The sequence below is a fragment of the Dendrobates tinctorius genome, unplaced genomic scaffold (assembly GCF_039654945.1).
Source record: "Dendrobates tinctorius isolate UK_male_01 unplaced genomic scaffold, ASM3965494v1 ptg000060l, whole genome shotgun sequence".
Taxonomy (NCBI): domain Eukaryota; kingdom Metazoa; phylum Chordata; class Amphibia; order Anura; family Dendrobatidae; genus Dendrobates; species Dendrobates tinctorius.
This window is the reverse complement of record NW_027361728.1, coordinates 13841322-13862323: the sequence shown is the minus strand read 5'-3', so window position 1 is coordinate 13862323 and position 21002 is coordinate 13841322. Positions and strand designations below refer to the sequence as shown.

General features: G+C 41.7%; 1 long non-coding RNA gene across 1 annotated transcript in view; it reads right to left on the bottom strand.

Moving 5' to 3' along the window:
• LOC141092750 (uncharacterized) overlaps positions 1-9485 on the bottom strand; it is a 32701-nt gene extending 23216 nt beyond the window's left edge. The window contains exon 1 of the long non-coding RNA XR_012232892.1: positions 9212-9485. This is a non-coding gene — a long non-coding RNA (uncharacterized lncRNA). The remainder of the gene's footprint in view (positions 1-9211) is intronic.
• Positions 9486-21002: the final 11517 nt, after the last annotated feature.

Sequence of the window (21002 nt, the reverse complement as noted above, 5' to 3'; positions counted from 1 at the left end):
CATTCTTCTTCTTTTCTGCTGATTGCCTCTTGTAAGTTCAAGTAATGAGTATAGTATTGGAATACGTGGCACTAGCATTCAAGTCCTCTTCCTCTCTGAATAGACAGTTTCCATATTTAACTTCCCAGAGGAGCATGCAAGGCATTTAAGCTTTCTCATACGTGCCAAACCTGGCTTGTCACTCTCCACAAGGAGAAACCTTATCCCTTATATCCCAGTCTCCCAACTAGCCAAATAATATCTCATACTTTGCACTGATGAGGTGCAATTCACAGAAACACTGTGTCTGCAAATTGGGATGTTGGTTTGGCTTTTATCTAAAGTCATATTGCAAGGCTCGTTAAAGAGTTGTTATTGACTTGTAGGATTGCTAATTCCAATAGGAGGTATTAGAACTCAAGTCCTCTTCCACTTTGAAGAGACAATTTGCACTTTTACCTAAGTAGCATTTTTGAAGGGATTTGGTGATCAGCTTAGAAGATGGTGGAGGAGAATAATGCAAAGGGTTATAGAGCCAGTAGTCAGACAACTCCAGTGACAGATTTCCCTATGAGTGGTAGCCAATCATATCCACAACAGCCTACTGCAGCCAATTATAACTGCGCATTCAAAGTTTTCTACACAAGGCAGTATGGTCAATTATGAAGAAACTATATGATACAAAGTGCCTATGGGATTCACATATGTATGAGCCATTAACCCCTTTCTGCCATCCGACGTACTATCCCGTCCATGGGACCTGGGCCCCTATGCCCATGGACGGGATAGTACGTCTAGCGCGATCAGCGGCGCCCACGTGGTGAGCGCCACTGATCGCGGCCGGGTGTCAGCTGATTATCACAGCTGACACCCGGCACAATGTGTCAGGGGCGGTCACGGACCGCCCCCGACATGTTAACCCCTTGCACACCGCGATCAAACATGATCGCGGTGTACCGGGGGTTAAAGGGAAGCATCGGCAGGGAGGGGGCTCCCTCCGTGCTTCCCTGAGCCCCCCACAGCAGCGCAATGTGCAGCGCTGCTGCGGGGGACTCCTTTCCTCCAGGCCCCCGAATCCAAGATGGCGACGGGGGCCTTCGGGGGCCTGAGGAAGCTGGCTTCCTCAGTGCCTGCAAAGCGCAGGCATGAGGAAGCCTTCTGCAGTGCCTGTGTCAGATCGCTGATCTGTCACAGTGATCTGTGATGTGACAGATCAGCGATCTGTCACAGGACAGTGATGTCCCAACTGGGACTATTTAATAAAGTAAAAAAAATAAATAAAAAAAGTGTTAAAATAATAAAAAAAAAAAATCGCCAAATAAATTAGAAAAAAAAAAAAATATTCCCCCAATAAATACATTTTTTGGAAATAATAAAAAAAAAACAATAAAAGTACACATATTAGGTATCGCAGCGTCCGTAATGACCCGCCCTATAAAACTGTCCCATTAGTTAACCCCTTTAGCGAACCCCTTAAAAAATAAAAATAAAAAACGAAGCAAAAAATAATGATTTATTATCATACCGCCAAACAAAAAGTGTAATAACGCGCGATCAAAAAGACGCATATAAATATCCATGGTACCGCTGAAAACGTCATCTTGTCCCGCAAAAAACGAGCCACCACACAGCATCATCAGCGAAAAAATAAAAAAGTTATAGCTCGCAGAATAAAGCGATGCAAAAATAATTATTTTTTATATAAAATAGTTTTCATTGCATAAAACCGACAAAAACATAAAAAAACGACCTAAATGAGGTATCGCTGTAACCGTACTGACCCGAAGAATAAAACCGCTTTATCAATTTTACCGCACGCGGAACGGTGAAAACGCACCCCCCCAAAAGAAATTCATGAAATGCTGGTTTTTGTTCATTCTGCGTCCCAAAAATAGGGATAAAAAGCGATCAAAAAATGTCACGTGCCCGAAAATGGTACCAATAAAAACGCCAACTCGTCCCGCAAAAAATAAGACCTCACATGACTCGGTGAGTCAAAATACGGAAAAATTATAGCTCTCAATATGTGGTGATGCAAAAACTATTTTTACAATAAAAAGCGTCTTTTAGCGTGCGACAGCTGCCAAACATAAAAACCGCCATAAATAGTAAATCAAACCCCCCGTCATCACCCCCTTAGTTAGGGAAAAATAATAAAATTAAAAAAAAAGTATTTATCTCCATTTTCCCATTAGGGTTAGGGTTAGGGCTAGGGTTAGGGCTAGGGTTAGGGTTAGGGCTAGGGTTAGGGTTAGGGCTACGGTTAGGGCTCAGATTAGGGTTAGGGGTGTGTTGGGGTTAGGGTTGGAGTTATAATTGGGGGGTTTCCACTGTTTGGGCACATCAGGGGCTCTCCAAATGCAACATGGCGTCTGATCTCAATTCCAGCCAATTCTGAGTTGAAAAAGTCAAATGGTGCTCCTTCCCTTCCAAGCTCTGCCATGCGCCCAAACAGTGTTTTACCCCCACATGTAGGGTATCAGCCTACTCAGGACAAATTGCAAAACAATTTTTGGGGTCCAATTTCTCCTGTTACCCTTAGGAAAATAAAAAATTGGGGGCAAAAATATCATTTTTGTGGAAAAAAATGATTTTTTTATTTTCACGTCTGAGTGTTATAAACTTCTGTGAAGCACTTGGGGGTTCAAAGTGCTCACCACACATCTAGATAAGTTCCGTGGGGGGTCTAGTGTCCAAAATGGGGTCACTTGTGGGGAGTTTCAATAGTTTAGGTACATCAGGGGCTCTCCAAACGCACATGACACCCGCAGACCATTCCATCAAAGTCTGCATTCCAAAACGTCACTGCTTCCCTTCCGAGCCCCGACGTGTGTCCATACAGTAGTTTTCTCCCACATATGGGGTGTCAGCGTACTCAGGCCAAATTGGACAACAACTTTTGGGGTCCAATTTCTCCTGTTACCCTTGGGAAAATGAAAAAATTGGGGACTAATTGATCATGTTTCTGGAAAAAATACGATTTTTTTATTTTCATGACCTGGCATTATAAACTTCTGTGAAGCCCTTGGGGGTTCAAAGTGCTCACCTCACATCTAGATAAGTTCCTTAGTGGGTCTAGTTTTCAAAATGGGGTCATTTGTGGGGGTTTTTCACTGTTTAGGTACATTAGGGGCTCTCCAAAGGCAACATGACACCCGCAGACCATTCCATCAAAGTCTGCATTCCAAAACGTCACTACTTCCCTTCCGAGCCCCGATGTGTGCCCATACAGTAGTTTTCTCCCACATATGGGGTATCAGCATACTCAGGACAAATTGGACAACAACTTTTGGGGTCCAATTTCTCCTGGTACCCTTGGGAAAATAAAAAAATGGTGACTAAAAGATCATGTTTGTGGAAAAAATACGAATTTTTTATTTTCACGCCCGGGCATTATAAACTTCTGTGAAGAACTGGGGGGGTCAAAGTGCTCACCACACATCTAGATAAGTTCCTTAGGGGGTCTAGTTTCCAAAATGGTGTCATATGTGGGGGGTTTCCACTGTTTTGGTACATCAGGGGTTTTCCAAATGCGACATGGTGTCCGATCTCAATTCCAGCCAAAAACGTCAAATGGCGCTGCTTCCTTTCCGAGCTCTGCCATGCGCCCAAATAGTGGTTTGCCCCCACATGTGGGGTATCAGCGTACTCAGGACAAATTGCACAATAACTTTTAGGGTCCTGTTACCCTTGGAAAAATAAGAATTGAGGGTGAAAAGATCATTTTTGTGGAAAAAATATGATTTTTTAATTGTATGGCTTTATGTTATAAACTTCTGTGAAGCCCATGGGGGTTCAAAGTTCTCACCACACATCTAGATAAGTTCCTTAGGGGGTCTAGTTTCCAAAATGGTGTCATTTGTGGGGGGTTTCCACTGTTTTGGTACATCAGGGGTTTTCCAAACGCGACATGGTGTCCGATCTCAATTCCAGCCAAAAAGTCAAATGGCGCTGCTTCCCTTCCGAGCTCTGCCATGCGCCCAAATAGTGGTTTACCCCCACATGTGGGGTATCAGCGTACTCAGGACAAATTGCACAATAACTTTTAGGGTCCTGTTACCCTTGGAAAAATAAAAATTGGGGTGAAAAGATAATTTTTGTGGAAAAAATATGATTTTTTAATTGTACCGCTGTACGTTATAAACTTCTGTAAAGCCCTTGTGGGTTCAAAGTTCTCACCACATATCTAGATAAGTTCCTTGGGGGGTCTAGTTTCCAAAATGGGGTCACTTGTAGGGGGTTTCCACTGTTTAGGTACATCAGGGACTCTCCAAACGTGACATGGCGTCCAATCTGAATTCCAGCCAATTTTGCATTGAAAAAGTCAAACGGTGCTCCTTCCATTCTTAACTCTGCCATGCACCGAAACAGTGGTTCTTTTGCAGTCCAATTTCTCCTGTTACCCTTGGTAAAATAAAAAAAATTGAACCTGAAGTATTTTTTTTATGAAAAAAGTTAGATGTTCATTTTTTTTTTTAAATATTCAAAAAAATTCCTGTGACGCACCTAAAGGGTTAATAAACTTCTTGAATGTGGTTTTGAGCACTTTAATGGGTGCAGTTTTTAGAATGGTGTCACTTTTGGGTATTTTCTATCATATAGACCCCTCAAAGTGGCTTCAAATGTGATGTGGTCCTAAAAATAAAATGGTGTTGTAAAAATGAGAAATCGCTGGTCAACTTTTAACCCTTATAACTTCCTAACAAAAAAAAATTTTGGTTCCAAAATTGTGCTGATGTAAAGTAAACATGTGGGAAATGTTAGTTATCAAGTTTTTTGTGTGCCGTATCTCTGTGATTTAAGGGCATAAAAATTCAAAGTTGGAAAATTGCGAAATTTTCAAAATTTTCGCCAAATTTCCGTTTTTCTCACAAATAAACGCAAGTTATTTGAATGAAATTTTACCACTAACATGAAGTACAATATGTCACGAGAAAACAATGTCAGAATCACCGGGATCCATGGAAGCGTTCCAGAGTTATGACCTCATAAAGGTACAGTGGTCAGAATTGTAAAAATTGGCCCGGTCATGAACGTGCAAACCACCCTTGGGGGTGAAGGGGTTAAAGGGAATCTGTCAGTAGGGTTTTGTTACTTTATCTGAGAGCATCATAATGTGAGGGCAGAAAGTCTAATTACACTGATGTGTGACTTATTAGGCTGTGTATTGTAATTTCAGTAAAATAAGTGCTTGATTAGCAGGAGATTATCACTGGCTGACTACATGACTCATGCTGACCAGTCTGGCTAATCTGTGGAACCCCGCCCCCACCACCGATTGGCAGCTTGCTGACAATTCAGTATACACAGGAAGCTGACAGTCAGAGGTCTGGGCAAGGTTTTACACAGCCAAGAAGACTTAGCTCTGCTACATCTACATCAAAGCAGGGATTCTATCAAAACTGCACCAAGAAAGGCATACATCACTGGAATCAGGCACTCAGTCTCGACATGATGCTGCTTTTAGATTCCACACCAAAACCCTGCTGACAGATTTCTTTTAAATGGATATTCTTTGTGTAATTAAATGTTACCCAATCTTCCAGAATGCTTTGTGTGAATTTCTTGTGATTTTCATAGTTTCTGCTTGCCATCAATAAATAGTAATAATCATTGTTTACTTGCAGTGGATAATAAAACATTGTCCTGATCTTGCAATGGAAATACAGGTGTAGGACTGATTACAGTTGTCAGAGCTGTATAAGGGTTTATTCCCACTGCTTTTTTTTTCCAGCAGTGCATTTTTTAAAGCAGAAGACACTACTGGAATCTAACCTTGTCTCTGTCGTTTACTCAGAGCTTTGAAATCCTGATTGTTTTTTGTTTGTGTTTTTGGATGGTTTCCTGATGTGTTTAGCAACGTTTTTTCCAGTTACCATTTTTTGTTATTATTCTTCCAGCATTTCTTGGTTTCTTTTTATTTGCCTTTTTCTGTTTTTTTTTGTTTGTTTTAAATCCATAAAGCAGTTAATATATGGTAATGTTCAGATTTGTTAAGGAAAAAATGCTTGCAAAACTCTCAAGTAGAAGTATCTTCTGGGCGTAATTTTTTAGCCCTACCATTCATTTCTATTGCATAGGCAGATGAAGCAAATGGCGCTCCCCTAAGCAAAGTAATGGGTCTGAGACTAAGGTAACAGGACATCTAACTCTACCCCGCCCAAATAGGTAACGTAACAAGCTCCAACGACCACATGCACTAGGATAGTTATCATTCAAAGTTAGATATAGAATCGTTCATTGTTAGCGAACCATTTACATAATATGAGGGACAGGACACAGTGATATTCATCACTGACGTCCTGTATTTTAAATGTCAAACCTAAAGACAGTCATGGAAACTAATATAATTTAAAGGGAGCCTGTCACCCCCCCAGGGCGTTTTTAAGTAAAAGACCCACCTTCAGCAGCACTAAGGCTGCATTCTGTGAAGGTGGCTCTTCTGTTTCTGACCCCTAGTAACGCAGAAACATTGACTTTTATAAATAGGCCCTCATACCTGTAATGACTCCCATAGGTATGGTGTGCCCTCCCTGTATCAGCCGTCTATCATGCCCCTGTTGTGTCTGGGCCCCGCCTCCTCCGGTGTAGTATGCCTGTGCTGTGACAACTCTAGCTGCGCCTTCCCCCATCCCCCTCCTCCTCTTTCTTTTTCCTCCCTGAAAGTGACTCTTTTACTTAAAAACGCCCTGGGGGGGTGACAGGTTCCCTTTAACTATAATGGGGGCCGACTAGTTTCCATTAGGGTATTCAACAAATGCTGGCCACAAAAAACTGATCTTAATGGAAGCCAAACAGTCCTTAATATAGATAAAGAGATATGTATGACGAATTTTACTTCCATCATACAACAAAACTGATGGTTGGTGGTTCTGGTGACAAAGCACCGGGACACAGCACAGAGGACATTTCTCTGTTCTCACAGAGTGACAGCAAGTCAGTGACTTGCTGTCTTCACTTTGCTGAATGTCTGCTGCCAGATGAAAGTGCCAAGATAGAAAGCTGCAGGCATTCAGCAACATCTTTTTTTTTTTAAACTGCGCCCCCCTTGATTAAGCAGAAGATAGTGCCATACCCCTCGTCCCGACTCCCGACCCCTGATATGTATCATCTAAACAGAAGAAAATGCCTGAAGAATGGACGTTACTACTTTTAATTGCTTGGTGTCTTTAAAAGCCTGAACATAACAACAAGTCATTTTTCTGTAGAAATTAATTGGAAGATTCTTTTGCGATCCACTAACAATCATTGAAAGTTGTTATTGATTGACAAGAGGAAGAAATTGTCTGAATATATACAGAATTATAATCAAAAACGGTAACTTTTTTCATTCTTCAAAAATAGCTTTTATATTTGCTGAAATCAGAATGCCGCTTTAACTGCAATTAAATTTGAATATTCAGTTGCATTAAGCTGTAAGGTCAGGATTCCTATTAATCCACATAACAATACATAGTCATTGATTTATCCTAACTCCTGTATAACCACTGAAGATTGATTTGTGACAATTAAAAATAAATAGGACTGCTTTATAGAATATTAAATATACATTTAATTCCTGGAGACAGTGGATATGATCATGTATTTTTCTATTATCTGTCTGATAGTAAAAGTTTTCTGCCTCTTTGTCCATTTCTTTAAATAAGCACTCCCATGATTTTTATTTTCATTAAAGCTCTGCGTAGGTGCATCTAGTGTAGTGTGAGTGTATTAATATACATTAAAGGGAATCTGTCAACCCCCGGGATGTATATGGCCTATTAATATGGGCACACAGGAAGCCTGTTTTCGCCTTGGTGACCAGGCCAATTTTTACAATTCTGACCACTGTCAATTTATGTGGTTATAATTCTGGAAAGCTTCAATATATCCCACTGATTCTGAGACTGTTTTTTTCGTGACATATTGTATTTTATGATAGTGGTAAAATTTGTTCGATATGACTTGCTTTTATTTCTGAAAATATTGGAAATTTGGCAAAACTTTTGAAAATTTCACAATTTTCAAACTTTTAATCTTTATGCCCTTAAACCAGAGAGTTATGGCACAAAAAGTAGTTAATAAATAACATTTCCCACAAGTCTACTTTATATCAGCACAATTTTTGAAAGATAATGTTTTTTTGTTACGAAGTTAGAAGGGTTAAAAGTTGATCAGCAATTTTTCATTTTTCCATAAAATTTACAAAACCATTTTTTCAGGGACCACATCACATTTGAAATGACTTTGTGGGGCCCATATGACAGAAAATACCCAAAAATGATACCATTCTAAAAACTGAATCCCTCAAGATACTCAAAACCATATTCAAGAAGTGTATTAACCCTTCAGGTGCTTCACAAGAATTTTTTGAATACTACATTTTTTGAATCAATAGCCGGCGCCATGTCGTGTTTGGAGAGCCCCTGAGGTGCCTAAACAGTGGAACCCCCCCAAGTGACCCTATTTTTGACATTAGATCCCTCAAAGATTTTAACTAGATGTGTGTTGAGCACCTTGAAACTTCAGGGGCTTAACAGAATACTATTTCCATAGTATTGGAAAAATGAAAAACGGTGGTCCGCAAGCTTTTTTGCAACCCGCTACTGCGGCATTGCATTATACAGCTAACAAAACAAGACGGTATGTAATAAAAAACAGGGCTCTATATAATTCAATATGTAAGGGACGGTACTGTACATAATAAGAGAGGGCACTGTAAAAGGGACAGCAATATACTTAACACAATAAAGGAGAGTATGTAATATATATACATGTATGCGTGTGTGGCTATATATATATATGTAGCTTTGCCGCCATAAAAGGAAGGGGGCCCAGACACATTTCTTGCACAGGGGCCCCAAGCTGTGAGTGTCCACCCCTGATTAGCAATAAAAATGGATCGTATTCCAGAGCGGTGAAGCACTTTGTAAAGTGCACAAAAAGTTCTACTGCATTGAAAAGGTTAAATGTCTTGAAAGGGGAGGGAGCTGGCAAAAATTTCTGACGACACAAGAGGCTTTTTGGATTACTTAGCCAATATTTTTGTATGTGAGACACTTTAGCATTGTTTTGGCTTTGCATTGGACAATTTATGTGATTGGTTCCTTGTTGCTTTATAATGTAACTCATTCCACTGTTTTCCATATACTATGATTAAGGGTGTTGTTCGCCAGAAACACGTCAGTTTTAACGTTTTTCCTGGAAATTTTTTGTTTTAAAGGATTTAAATAAATATTTTTTTTCTACTTACCAGATGGACGTGCTGCATTCCTCCTCTCTCCTGTGATAATTAAAGGACAACTACTTTAGAAAAACTTTCCAGATTATCAGGCAGGCTACAGGTTTCAAGCTATATGGGAAAGAAAAAGGATCTTTTGCTGCTGAAAAGCATTAAATAGTGCAGTGAATTGGACAAGGTATGAAAACATTAGATATTTCATGAAAACTTAAGTGAGATCATCGTACTGCAAAGAAATGTGTGACTAATACAGAGCACAAATGGCTTTGGGCAGATAAAGGCATAGTGAGGAACGTTTCTGCCAGACAAATTAATTGAACTAAGAGAGCAGCTGCTAAAATACCATTTCCAAGCATCAAACAGGTATTTGAGGCTGCTGGGGCCTCTGGAGTCCTGCAAACCTGAAGGTGTAGGATCCTTCAGAATCTTGCAGTTGTGCATAAGCATGCTATTTGGCCACCTCTAAACAGTGCTGACAAGCAGAAATGGTTGCAGCGAGCCTAGACATACATGAAGACTAATTTTAAAACAGTCTTGTTTACTGATGAGTGCATTGCATCCCTGGATGGTCCAGATGGATGGCATGGTGGATGGTTGATGGATGGCTACCACCATGTCTAGTGCAAACATATATTCCCAATAAAATAAATTTTATTCATAAATATTAAAATGTCACCAACCCAGTGTATACCAATAACACAAGCCAGCATAGATATAACCTGTCCAATTCCCTACAATAGTCTGCTATCCCTTCCTGGCAGTGGAGGTTGGCACCCTAAAAGATAAGGTCATTTAGTGCGCCCACTCCACGACGGCTGTCCCAGACTAGCCCTGATAGCCCCTAATGATCTACAGGTGGGAAAACAATGAGCAATAGTATAGAAATGAATGGATAGAACTTAGTTAACAAGAATAAAATGCTGACAGGTTATAACATCAATAACTCTATTGTCTATAGATACAGGTCAAAGAATATATTCCCCAAATACAGAAAGCTGTATATCAACATGAGCAAAAATAAGCCCAATGTACGGTATATATCACACATGAAATGGGGATTACAAAAAAAGCTGTATATCAGCAAAAGTAAATATATGCCCACAATATATATCACATATGATTTGGGTGTACAAAAAACTGTCGCAAAGGACCATGTGACCATATGACAAGAGACAAGTAAAATTCAATGCAAAATTCACATAGCGAATTGGTCAGAAAAAGAAGGCTAGTTGGTTGATGGGCAGATATAATTTGCCCAAGTTATATGCTAAGCGTCTCATATTTTTCCAAAAACTCCAAAGCCATATTGCTATTCAAATTTCACATATTCCACATTGACATGCCTTAGCCTGACAGAGTGCAACCTTATTTTTTATATTGTATATGGAGGTAGCTCCTCCTGGTATGCACCTATTCACACTAGTCTGGATGTGCCAGTCAGTTTTTTGTCATTTAAATGCTAAAACTGACCTGCCATTATGATTCTCCAGGTCAGTACACCTACGCAGATACCAAAAATGTATGGGTTACTTTTTTTTAAGTGGTGGAAAAAAAATCCAAAGTTTGTAAGAAAAAAAATGTTGCCATTTTCCAAGACCCGTACCATCTCAATTTTTTGGGATCTGGTCCTGGGTGATGGCTTATTTTTTACATGCGGAGCTGACAATTTTCATTGATACCATTTTGGGGTAGATACAATGTTTTGGTCACCTGTTGTTTTATTGCAATGCTACAGAGACCAAAAAAAAAAGTAATTGTGGAGTTTTGACTTTTTTCTCATTACGTGGTTTACTGAGGTTCAGAATGACAGGCACGGGGGTCTTCTGGAGAACCCCGACTGTCATGACAACCCACTGTCGCGTCGCGATCAAGTGACAGGAGCACTGATGGCCGTGTCTTATAACGTGCTTCCAGATCGACTGAGTTAAATGCCACTTTCAGAGAAGTAACCCTTCTTTGATATCACCTTCACAATTCTTGCATCCATTTAACTTGTGAGTTTTTGGATAGTTTCTGCTTGAATTTCTTTGCAGGGCGTCAGGACAGGTTCCCTGAACTGCTGTTTTGATGTGTGAATTGATTCCAATCCTCATAGATCTTTTGCTTGAGGATACTTTAAAGGTTCTCAATAGAGGTCAGTTTTAGCATTTAGTGAACATGGTAAAAAAACAAACAATTGTGGAATTGCACTTTTTTATGCAATTTCACCGCACTTGGATTTTTTTTTAACGTTTTCCAGTAAGCTATATGGTAAAATCAATGGTGTCATTCAAAAGTATAATTTGTCCTGAAAAAACAAGCCCTCACATGGCCATCTTGATGGAAAAAATAAAAAAGATATGGCTCTGACAAGAAGGGGAGCAAGAAATGAAAAAGCAAAAACAGAAAATCGCAAGGTGGTGAAGGGGTTAAAGCTATGTCGCATCACTAAAACTTTCAAGGAAACGCTCCACTAAGCCAGTTGGGAAAACAACTTTAAGAGGTTAAAGAGAAAGTGACCTTGTTACCCATAATAATTCTAGTTTTTTATTTTCCACTTGAAACATAGACCACTTGTCTTTGATACTATATCCATACAGCAGGCCTTAGGCCATGTGCACACGATGCATATTTCCTGCGGATCCGCAGCGGATTTTACTGCGCAGAAACGCTGCAGATCCGCAGTGTGATTTACAGTAGCATGTAAATCAATGGAAAAAAAAACGCTGTGCACACGCTGCGGTTTTTTCCGCGCGGTTTGTGTGCGGTACAAAAAAAGCAGCATGTCACTTCTTTTGTGCGGTTTTCCACCTGCTCCATTCTCCAAATCCGCAGGGGGAAAACCGCAGTGGAAAACCGCACAAAAACCGCAAGAAAACCGCAAAAAAACAGGAAGAAATCCGCAGGAAAAATGCAGGTCATTTGACCTGCGGATTTCTTAAAATCTGCGCGGAAAAATCCGCAGGACAAAAAACTACGTGGGCACTTAGCCTTAGACGTCACAAATTGTAATGTTGTGGTAGTTTGTATGATGAAGTAATATTTTATGAGTATATTCCTGTAAAGCATAATCTATACTACTACATCTACTACATAGCGTGGGATGCCCTGCACTGCCATAAGAGGAACAGGTCTAAGAGATTATACATTAGATTTAAGGACAGCTTTTCTTGTGCTCTTATCACCTGCTTTTGGCCTACACAGCAGATGTGGAGCTGACTTGCTGGCAGGGATTTCTGTGCCAGTTGAATCATCAGGTAATTTCAGATGATGTCAACTTGTTGCTAGTGAAAGATATGTCACTTCTCATACTGTTATAAAAATAAATAAATGAAGATTTTGCATTTGAATACTAGGCATGAAGGACTCAATGGGTCATGTGGCCATTGTGTTCCCAGGTGGGTGCTACATGGTCTTACTACTGGACACACAAAGGTCTTTTGCCTATTCTCAGTAAAAAAAAAAAAAAAAGACTAAGGGTATGTGCAGACATAGAGTAAAATTTCTGCATCATTTCTGCATCATTTCTGCACCTCTTGGCAGGAAAAATGCAGCAGCAATAGCACATGTTTTTGCCTCAGTATTGATGCATTTTTGATGGATTTGAGTGAAGTCAATGGCATCCTGCTACAATTTCATATTTTGTCAAACACTTGTCTCCAACCATATTTTCAGTTTATTCACCAGGTGTGCATATGACTATATATAGACGATTTAAAGCGTCTTCATAGAATTTGTAACTACATAGAAATTTTTCCTCACAAGGAATGGTGAGACTGATTATTACCCTCTTAACTGTAAACACGGAGTTCAATGAACATTATGTACACGGTTTTGAAAGCAGAAATGGCACTCCTCTGTCAACCCTGATGATCACTTGATCTCTAGGTACTGTAGGGCTGCAGTGTTTTAGTAGACGCGGATGTAAACAATGGGAGGCGGTTTTTGGGTGTGTAGATTTCAGCATGGAATTGTCACCAAAATCCACACGAATAAACAACTTTTTTTTCAAATTGGATAATAGAAATAAAGCCGTATTTATCACTAAAAAGATGCAAAAGTTATAATAACTGAACAACCAAACACATTATGATTTTCAAGCTCATGAACCTGCATGGTCATTAAAGCAGTGTATATAACCATGTCTTGAACTGGTTTAAGATTAGTGTAGAAGTCACAGGAACGCAGGATGCAGTGACGGACGGGAGGCAGAACAAGGGTTAACAGGTTTACTTACAGGGGATAACTCCACGCAGAGAGATAGAGGGTTAAACAAGTATAATAACAGTACAGTGAAAAGAATAGCGGTTCTTGTAACCACAGTTCTTGTGACGAAGTTGTGTCAGAAGCTCCGCGGACTATAACTCCTACTGAGGACTCAATGGCGCCGGCAACAGCTGGCGCAGTGTCTTTATTAATGGGGTTTAGCAAACAACAATACCCCGTCTTCTGGTGACAGTGGTCGATCTCCAGTACCTTCCACCACCCCTAGTCCATATACTATAGTGGCTAAATAACGATGAGGACCACTATCCTGTATGAGCCCAGCGTGGCTCTGTTAACATACACTGGCAAAGTCAGGTTACAATTGTCTGGGCCGACTTTCACTAGCACAGTCGGGACGTAAAATAATGGTCACGCTCCCGGTCTCTTTCAGGCGGCACGTGCGCGGTACTCACGATCCTGAAGCGCCCGACACCTGGCTCTATGGCGGTCACCGGGCACGCCCTGTACAACTCCTTCTCTCTTGTCCCCCGCTGCTGGTGGTGGGTGACGACGGTCGCTAGTCTGTGTGGCACAGGTGCTCCCCGGACGGAGCACTCCTCTCTCTTGTTGCTGTAGCACCCGGCTTGGCTCTGCTCTGCTGGCACGGCTCTGCTCTGCACAGCTCTGCTCTGCTGACAGTGATCCTGCTTTCCGTATTGCTGCTGGGCACACTCAGTCCCTCAGCGCAGCAGCCCCTATGTTCCTGGTTGGCTGGAGCACAGCCTGTTAACGGCCCGATACTCTCTCATGGGAAGGGGAGCGGAGCACACCGTTCACCTGACTGTGTGCTGCTCTGCCCTGGTGCCAAACTGCCTTCCTTCTCTCGCTTTTTCTTTCTCCTCTTCTGCCCCCTCCGACAGCAGGCAGCTCCTCCCCTCTAGAGCTTCCCCAGGCAACAGGGGGAGGTCCAAAACCTACAAAAGACAAAATGAAAAAAACCTTGCTATAATTAAATAAGTAAAAAGCAAAAGTGCATTTAAATCATACAGAGTTCTTAGTAATACTGTATTTGATCAAACATAGCATAAAAGCCGTCCCACCATCGACAAGCTGACTCTGTGGTCGGGGCGGTCCTACACTGTCTAGTAATAATAACCTTATCATGTGTCAAAGTTGACGTCTGTGTGAATAAGGGCACACAGGCTTGCCCCCGGGAACTATCTAGTATTAATAACCTTATCATGTGTCAAAGTTGACGTCTGTGTGAATAAGGGCACTCAGGCTTGCCCCCGGGAACAGTGGATGCAGCCTCTCTGGTTTTGGACCCAGCACGCAGGTACCCGCTTCCTCGTCGACCCCCTTACACTAGATCCATACTATGCTTGTGGCCATTGTTGGACTTATGATCTCAGGAGGTGTGCATCCAAAAGTGGCCATTGTACTGATGGATGCCAAAACATCCATCCACTATAAGGACCCATTGTAAAGAAACATATACCACATGGTATATGTTCCTTTACAGTATATCTCTGTATAGGAAAGGACAGTTTGCTGCACTTTCCTATACAGTTAGATAGAATGCGAGCGAATACCTGGCAGACAGGATGAATGAGCACGCTTTTGGGCTCTTCCTGGTGAGTAGGATGCGGAACTTATGGCTATGTTACAGTATAGGTTGGGAAAAATGCTCCCAACATATACTGTTGGCTAAATGTACTTACCATAATAAACATTTATAGGAAATAATCTGAATCCTCTTTTTTTCATCTTTTTACCTTTGGTAAAATTCCACAGGATCCTTCATTCCTCAAACTGGTCAGAGCTTAGGCAAAGCACAGATAAGAAAACAGGTAGTGATTATTTCCCTTCTCTGCCATGATGGAATCAGCAGAAACTCAGCAATATTCATTGAACACTAAGGCCTGCTTCACACATCAGTTTTTTCAAATCAGTCAAAATCCACCAAAATTTGAAAATGGCGGATCTGCTTTTCTTGTGGCGGATCCGCCATTTTTTCCCATAGAGATACATTAGTGGCGGATTTTGGCGGATGGTCGTCCGTTACGTCCGCTATTTGGCAGACCCGCCAGATTCCTGGTGGATTCTGTCTGAGGTGAATGGACTTTGCAACTTTTTTGGCGCAGTCAAAATGGCGGGAGACAGCGGATCCGCCGTCGTCCGCCATGTGGTAGAATGGGCGCCTATGGGCGGCGGATCCGCCGAGATCCGCTAAATCGCACTGAACATGCTCAGAAAAAAAGATACTTTTCCAGAGAGTCCAAAAACTATATAAGGTGGGCTAATTAATCATTGGGCACAAACATCCGGCACCAGCCACACTGAAGAGACAGAGCTAGAGCCAGACAGACAGCTCCAGCCCAGCAGCAAGACCCCCAGCTGAGCTGTAAAACCTGCCCAGCAGCAAGACCCCCAGCTGCAAGGCTCCTGGAGCAAGAGGCCTGACAGCACCTGCCCAGCTGCCCAGCACCAAGCACCAAGCCAGGACGAAGAGGCCTGCTACCAAAGCCTGCAATTGTGTGAGTATTAAACTATTTGTGTGGGGCTGTCTGTGGCTTGTCTGCCTGTGTGTTTGTGGTCTGTCTGTGTGTGTGTGGCCTGCGTATGTGTGTGGCCTGCGTGTTTGTGTGTGTGTGTGGTCTGCTTTCCTGCATGTATGTTCGTGGCCTCCCAGTGTTGCATATGTGTGCGTGTGTGTGTGTGTATTTTTATTATGCCTTTTTTTCATACTTTAATTGTTTTTCTGTTGCATGTGTACTGAATTTTATTTTCATAGTACTGTAATTTTATTTCCATATTTGCAATTGTGCTGTGATTGTGTTGTGTTACCTGTGTGTGTGTGGTCTGCCTTCCTGCATGTATGTTCGTGGCCTCCCAGTGTTGCATGTCTATGTGTGTGTGTGTGTGTGTATTTTTATTATGCCTTTTTTTCATACTTTAATTGTTTTTCTGTTGCATGTGTACTGAATTTTATTTTCATAGTACTGTAATTTTATTTCCATATTTGCAATTGTGCTGTGTATTGTATGTGGTGTAACTGTGGTGTTGTATGTGGTGTTTCTGTTGTATATTACTGTTTTTTTATTTTTCATTTATTGTGGTGATATAGAAGAGTTAGGCTGAGTTCACACGTGGCGTTTTTTTCGCGTTTCCACGGCAGTTTTAACCGCACGATTTTGCTGCGAAAACGCGAAAAATAAGCATCCCATGCATTCCTATGGGATTCCGCAATGCTGTGCTAAAAAACGCAGCATGCTCATTATTTTGTGGAATCGCTGCGATCCCGCACCCATAGGAATGCATTGTTCCGCTTCCTTCCCGCATGTGGCTGTGCACACCATGCGGAAAGTAAGCAGAACAATTGCGGATGGTACCCACGGTCCGGAGGAGAGGAGACTGTCCTCCGGGCTTTGGGTACCATATCCCTGTAAAAAATAGAATTTAAAGTAAAAAATATTGTTATTCTCACCCTCCGACGTCCCGCACAGCCTTCCCGCCTCTCTCCACGCTCCCGTTCCCAGTAGTCCTTTGCGAAAATGCCCGCGATGGCGTCCGATTTCGCGGGATCGCAAAGTCTCGCGGTAATTCGCGCAACGTCATCGCGAATTACCGCGAGACGTCGCGATCCCGCGAGAACTGACGTCATCGCGGGCATTTTCGCAAAGGACTACTGGGAACGCCTGCGCGGGACGTCGGAAGGTAAGAATAACAATATTTTTTATTTTTTTTTTTACATTCTATCTTTTACTACTGACGAGTAGTTTACTATGTTTGACGAGTGTGACCAACCTGTCAATCAGTTCTCCAAGCGATGCTACAGATCGCTTGGAAAACGCTAGCATTTTGCAAGCTAATTACGCTTGCAAAATGCTAGTTTTTCCGCGGGAAAATCACGGGAATTTAAAATGCGATTTTCCCGCGGACTGGAATTCCGGAATTCTCGCGGTAATTTCCGCGAGAGTTCCGGTACGTGTGCACTTAGCCTTAATGGTTTGCTTTTATATCCCTTTAAATGCCTTTAAGACTTCAATTGCCTTTTGCCTAATATTGCTATGTATTATTCTTATTATTCTTATGTAGACTACTAGTCTCTGTCTTCAAGGAAACTATACTTGTTATCATATTTGTTCTCAACAACGTGTTCTGGGTATATTGTAAACAAGGTACGACCCTGAGATGATGGTGGGGGCCAAATGAGCTCCATAGAGTCACATATTGTTGTAAATGGTATAAAAACATATCTTGTATTTCATTACATCAGATAAGTGATTTGACCACGGCTTGTGTGTTGAAGTCTCTTTGTCTCCAAGCGCTTGCAACAGAAAGGGTGAAAAACCTCACAATTCGGACTCCCTGGTGATCTGGACAGCTGACGCTTGGTCAGAACAAAAGCAGCTACGACAGTTTTGGTGCCCAACGTGGGGCCGTGGAAACCAGCCTATTTGGAATCCGTATGTGGGAGCTTCCTGGGAGGTTGAAAATGCAGAATCCAGGCTGCAGCAGGTGAGAACATTTATTCTTACATTGATTCTGCATCTGCAACCTTTCTAAGGATGTCTACATATCTCTGGGTAAGACTGTACAAACACGGTTCAAAAGAACCCACATCACCAGTGAGTGGTGAGTATGTCTGTATGAGAGTTGAATAATAGAGTAATAAGATAATAATTGTCATCTGTATTATCTGTTATAATGTTCTGGCAATATACTAAGTACTAACTGGTTGTGTACTGGTGTACTGTGTAGCACAAAGTCTGGGATAGACTCTGTGCAGTTGTTGTTGTTGTTTTTGATTGGCAGTAAATCATATGAGGCTGTATTTTGTATAGGGCTGTGGTTTTTGGTTGTTTTGGACCTTCTGACGTTGGTTTGGTTTTCATTGATTCTTGTTGTTTAAAAAAGTTGGCTTTGGTGTTCTCAGAGTGTCAGTAGACACTGCTGTAGGTTAAGGTGTTAAATCCAAGGTCCAAGATAGGCAGGCTGCGTGAATCCTTGTATGTATGTCTATGAGAACCTCTGAATGAGTTCAGAGACTGAATGAATTGAGTATAAAAAAAATCCCTGAATGAGCACGTATGAATGAATCATCACACATCATTTTTGTGTCAAGAGATTGTTACCTTTCTAGTTGTGGTGGAATCCCGGACAGATGCGTTATAGAAATTTCAAATCTAAATCAGAGACTGATTGAATTGAGTAATGATATTGCTCGTGTTATATGTGGCATTGCATTGTAAAGTTTCCTGAATGCATTTGGCCAGAAAAAGGGCAAGGCATGGTTAATCTCATTATACAGTTATCTGCTCTTACAGTGAAATCCCGTGATTTTGAGTTTCTTTGTAGAAATTGATTTTGATAAGTCTAAAAAACTACGAAATTAGTTGAAGTACAACACTACATTCTGATGGGAGGGGGAAGGATGGCGCTGCGCGGTTTCTTTTCTCCCCTTCTCTCGCTCCCCTCGTCTTATCTCTGCTTAGTGTCTAATGAGAGGATTCACAGAGCTGTGCTCAGATTCTCTGTGGTTGTCCTTGATGAAATGCTCGTTATTTGATTTGTGCATTTTAAAGCAACAGTACTTAATTGAAGTTGGAAGTTAAAAGTAAAATATGGTGCCTACTCTAGAAGGAAATTGTAAGTGATTGTTTGGTCATTGTAAGTGATTGTTTGGTAATTGTAAGTGATTGTTTGGTCATTAATGTGTTTGAACCTGCTTCTAGTTGTGTGATTGATTTGTATAGCAAATTGTGTATCTACAGAGGAGGTAGCCGACTGTACGGCTGATAAAGTAGGTCAGAGGCCTATCACACCTGGGCCTTCTTACTTTAGTCAGCGGGTTTTTTGTTGTGGGTGAGAGGCGAGGGCGAGGAGCCCTCTGGATATACCTTGGCAGGCTCACTCTGACTTGCTATGTGTGGGCTGTAAGACAGAGGTCCAGACACACAGAAGGGCATTTCAGAAGAAAGGTGAGCTGTCTAAGTTGAAGTAGCCTTCCCACAATGGAGCAGGGCTAGAAGGAAAAAGGCCTATTCCTATCTAGTCAGCTGATCTAGCGGGTGAGAGGCAGAGAGCCTTCCCGTTACATCCTGTAGGTCTACCGGGTGAGAGGCAAGGAGCCTTCCCACTACACCTTGGCAGGCTCTCTCTGACGTGCTAAGTGTGGCCTGTAAGACAGAGGTCCAGGCACACTGGGAGGGCATTTCAGAAGAAAGGTGAGCTGTCGGCAGAAAAAGGTTGAAACCATGGCAACTTTTTCTGTGTACAGTCGGTGCCCCCAATGAGATCCAAGACAGCTATGCAAATTGTAAAAGACAGAGAAGAAAGGAAGCAGTGAAACAGGTTGGACCAATATTTAAAAAGGCAAAAATACCAGAGTGTGAATGTTTGGATGTACAAAAAGGCACAGACAAGGGAAGAAAATAGCAAGTGAATAAATGATGCTTGAGAATGAATGTGCAGCAGTATGGAAGGTGTATTATGAATGTTTTGATTGACAAAATTTAACCAGAGACCCAGACAAAACAGATGGACTTGTAAACACTGTGATCAGACTCAGACAAACCCAGACTGAATAGCTACTTGTGTGACCTTTGCTACTGACCTAAGCGAGTTGCACTAAATCCTGTCCAGACAAGATCATAAGAAGCTGACATAATAGTGTGGGTAGTGGGGACATTGACCTTCGAGGAGTAAGCTGACAGTAGACATCAGACGACCAACCCCATCAGGACCTAGAAGTGCGACTAGAATAAGAAATATGCAGGTGTATTATCCCTGGAGCCCCTCTGACCAGCTAGCTTTGTTGAAGCAGTTGCCTGACCCTGAAGACCAATCATTCCCATTTTACAGACACATAAAGGAAATACAGCAGACATATAAGTGTACCTGGGCAGACCTAGAGAGGTTGCTGAGTTTAAAGGCAGGTGACGCACTAAGACATATAATTAAGACACACACAGATGTGACAAAGAATCAGGCTTGGGGCATGGATGATAAATCTGCACGGTCTGGGGAGACGTACTATGAGTCACTAAGAAAATGGGCAGACATGGGGTACATTTGCATAAACCCACTTGATGTTAGAATACTGGTGAATGCATTCATTGACGGTATGAACAAAGACTTACGAGACGCCAGACCTGAATGGAGATATGTAGATCCGAAAAGATAGCTAAGGTAGCTAAAGAAGTTGAGCAAACAAGGACAATAAGACGACCTGTCATGTATGCTGGAGCACAAGGAAAAAAGTGGAGACGTAATAAGGGACCTAAGGACATAGAAACAGTGAGGTGCTGGAATTGTGGTACTTACAAAACTTATTGTTAGTGACAATACCCCTATGAATTTACTGGGAGCAGATGTGCTGAGTGCGATCCCGGCCATCATACAGTACTCTCCTGAGGGTATTACAGTCACAAGTCCCCTCTCAGATAAACATTTGTGTAAGATTGCGGCAATGGTGTATATGACAAAAGCGGTGAATCTAACACCTGACACCAAAATGCCTGAGGATGAAGAAATGGGACAGGTGCCAGACACTGTTTGGGCAAGGGGGGAAAAATGATGTGGGTTGGTTGCCCATTCCCCCTGTCATGATTAA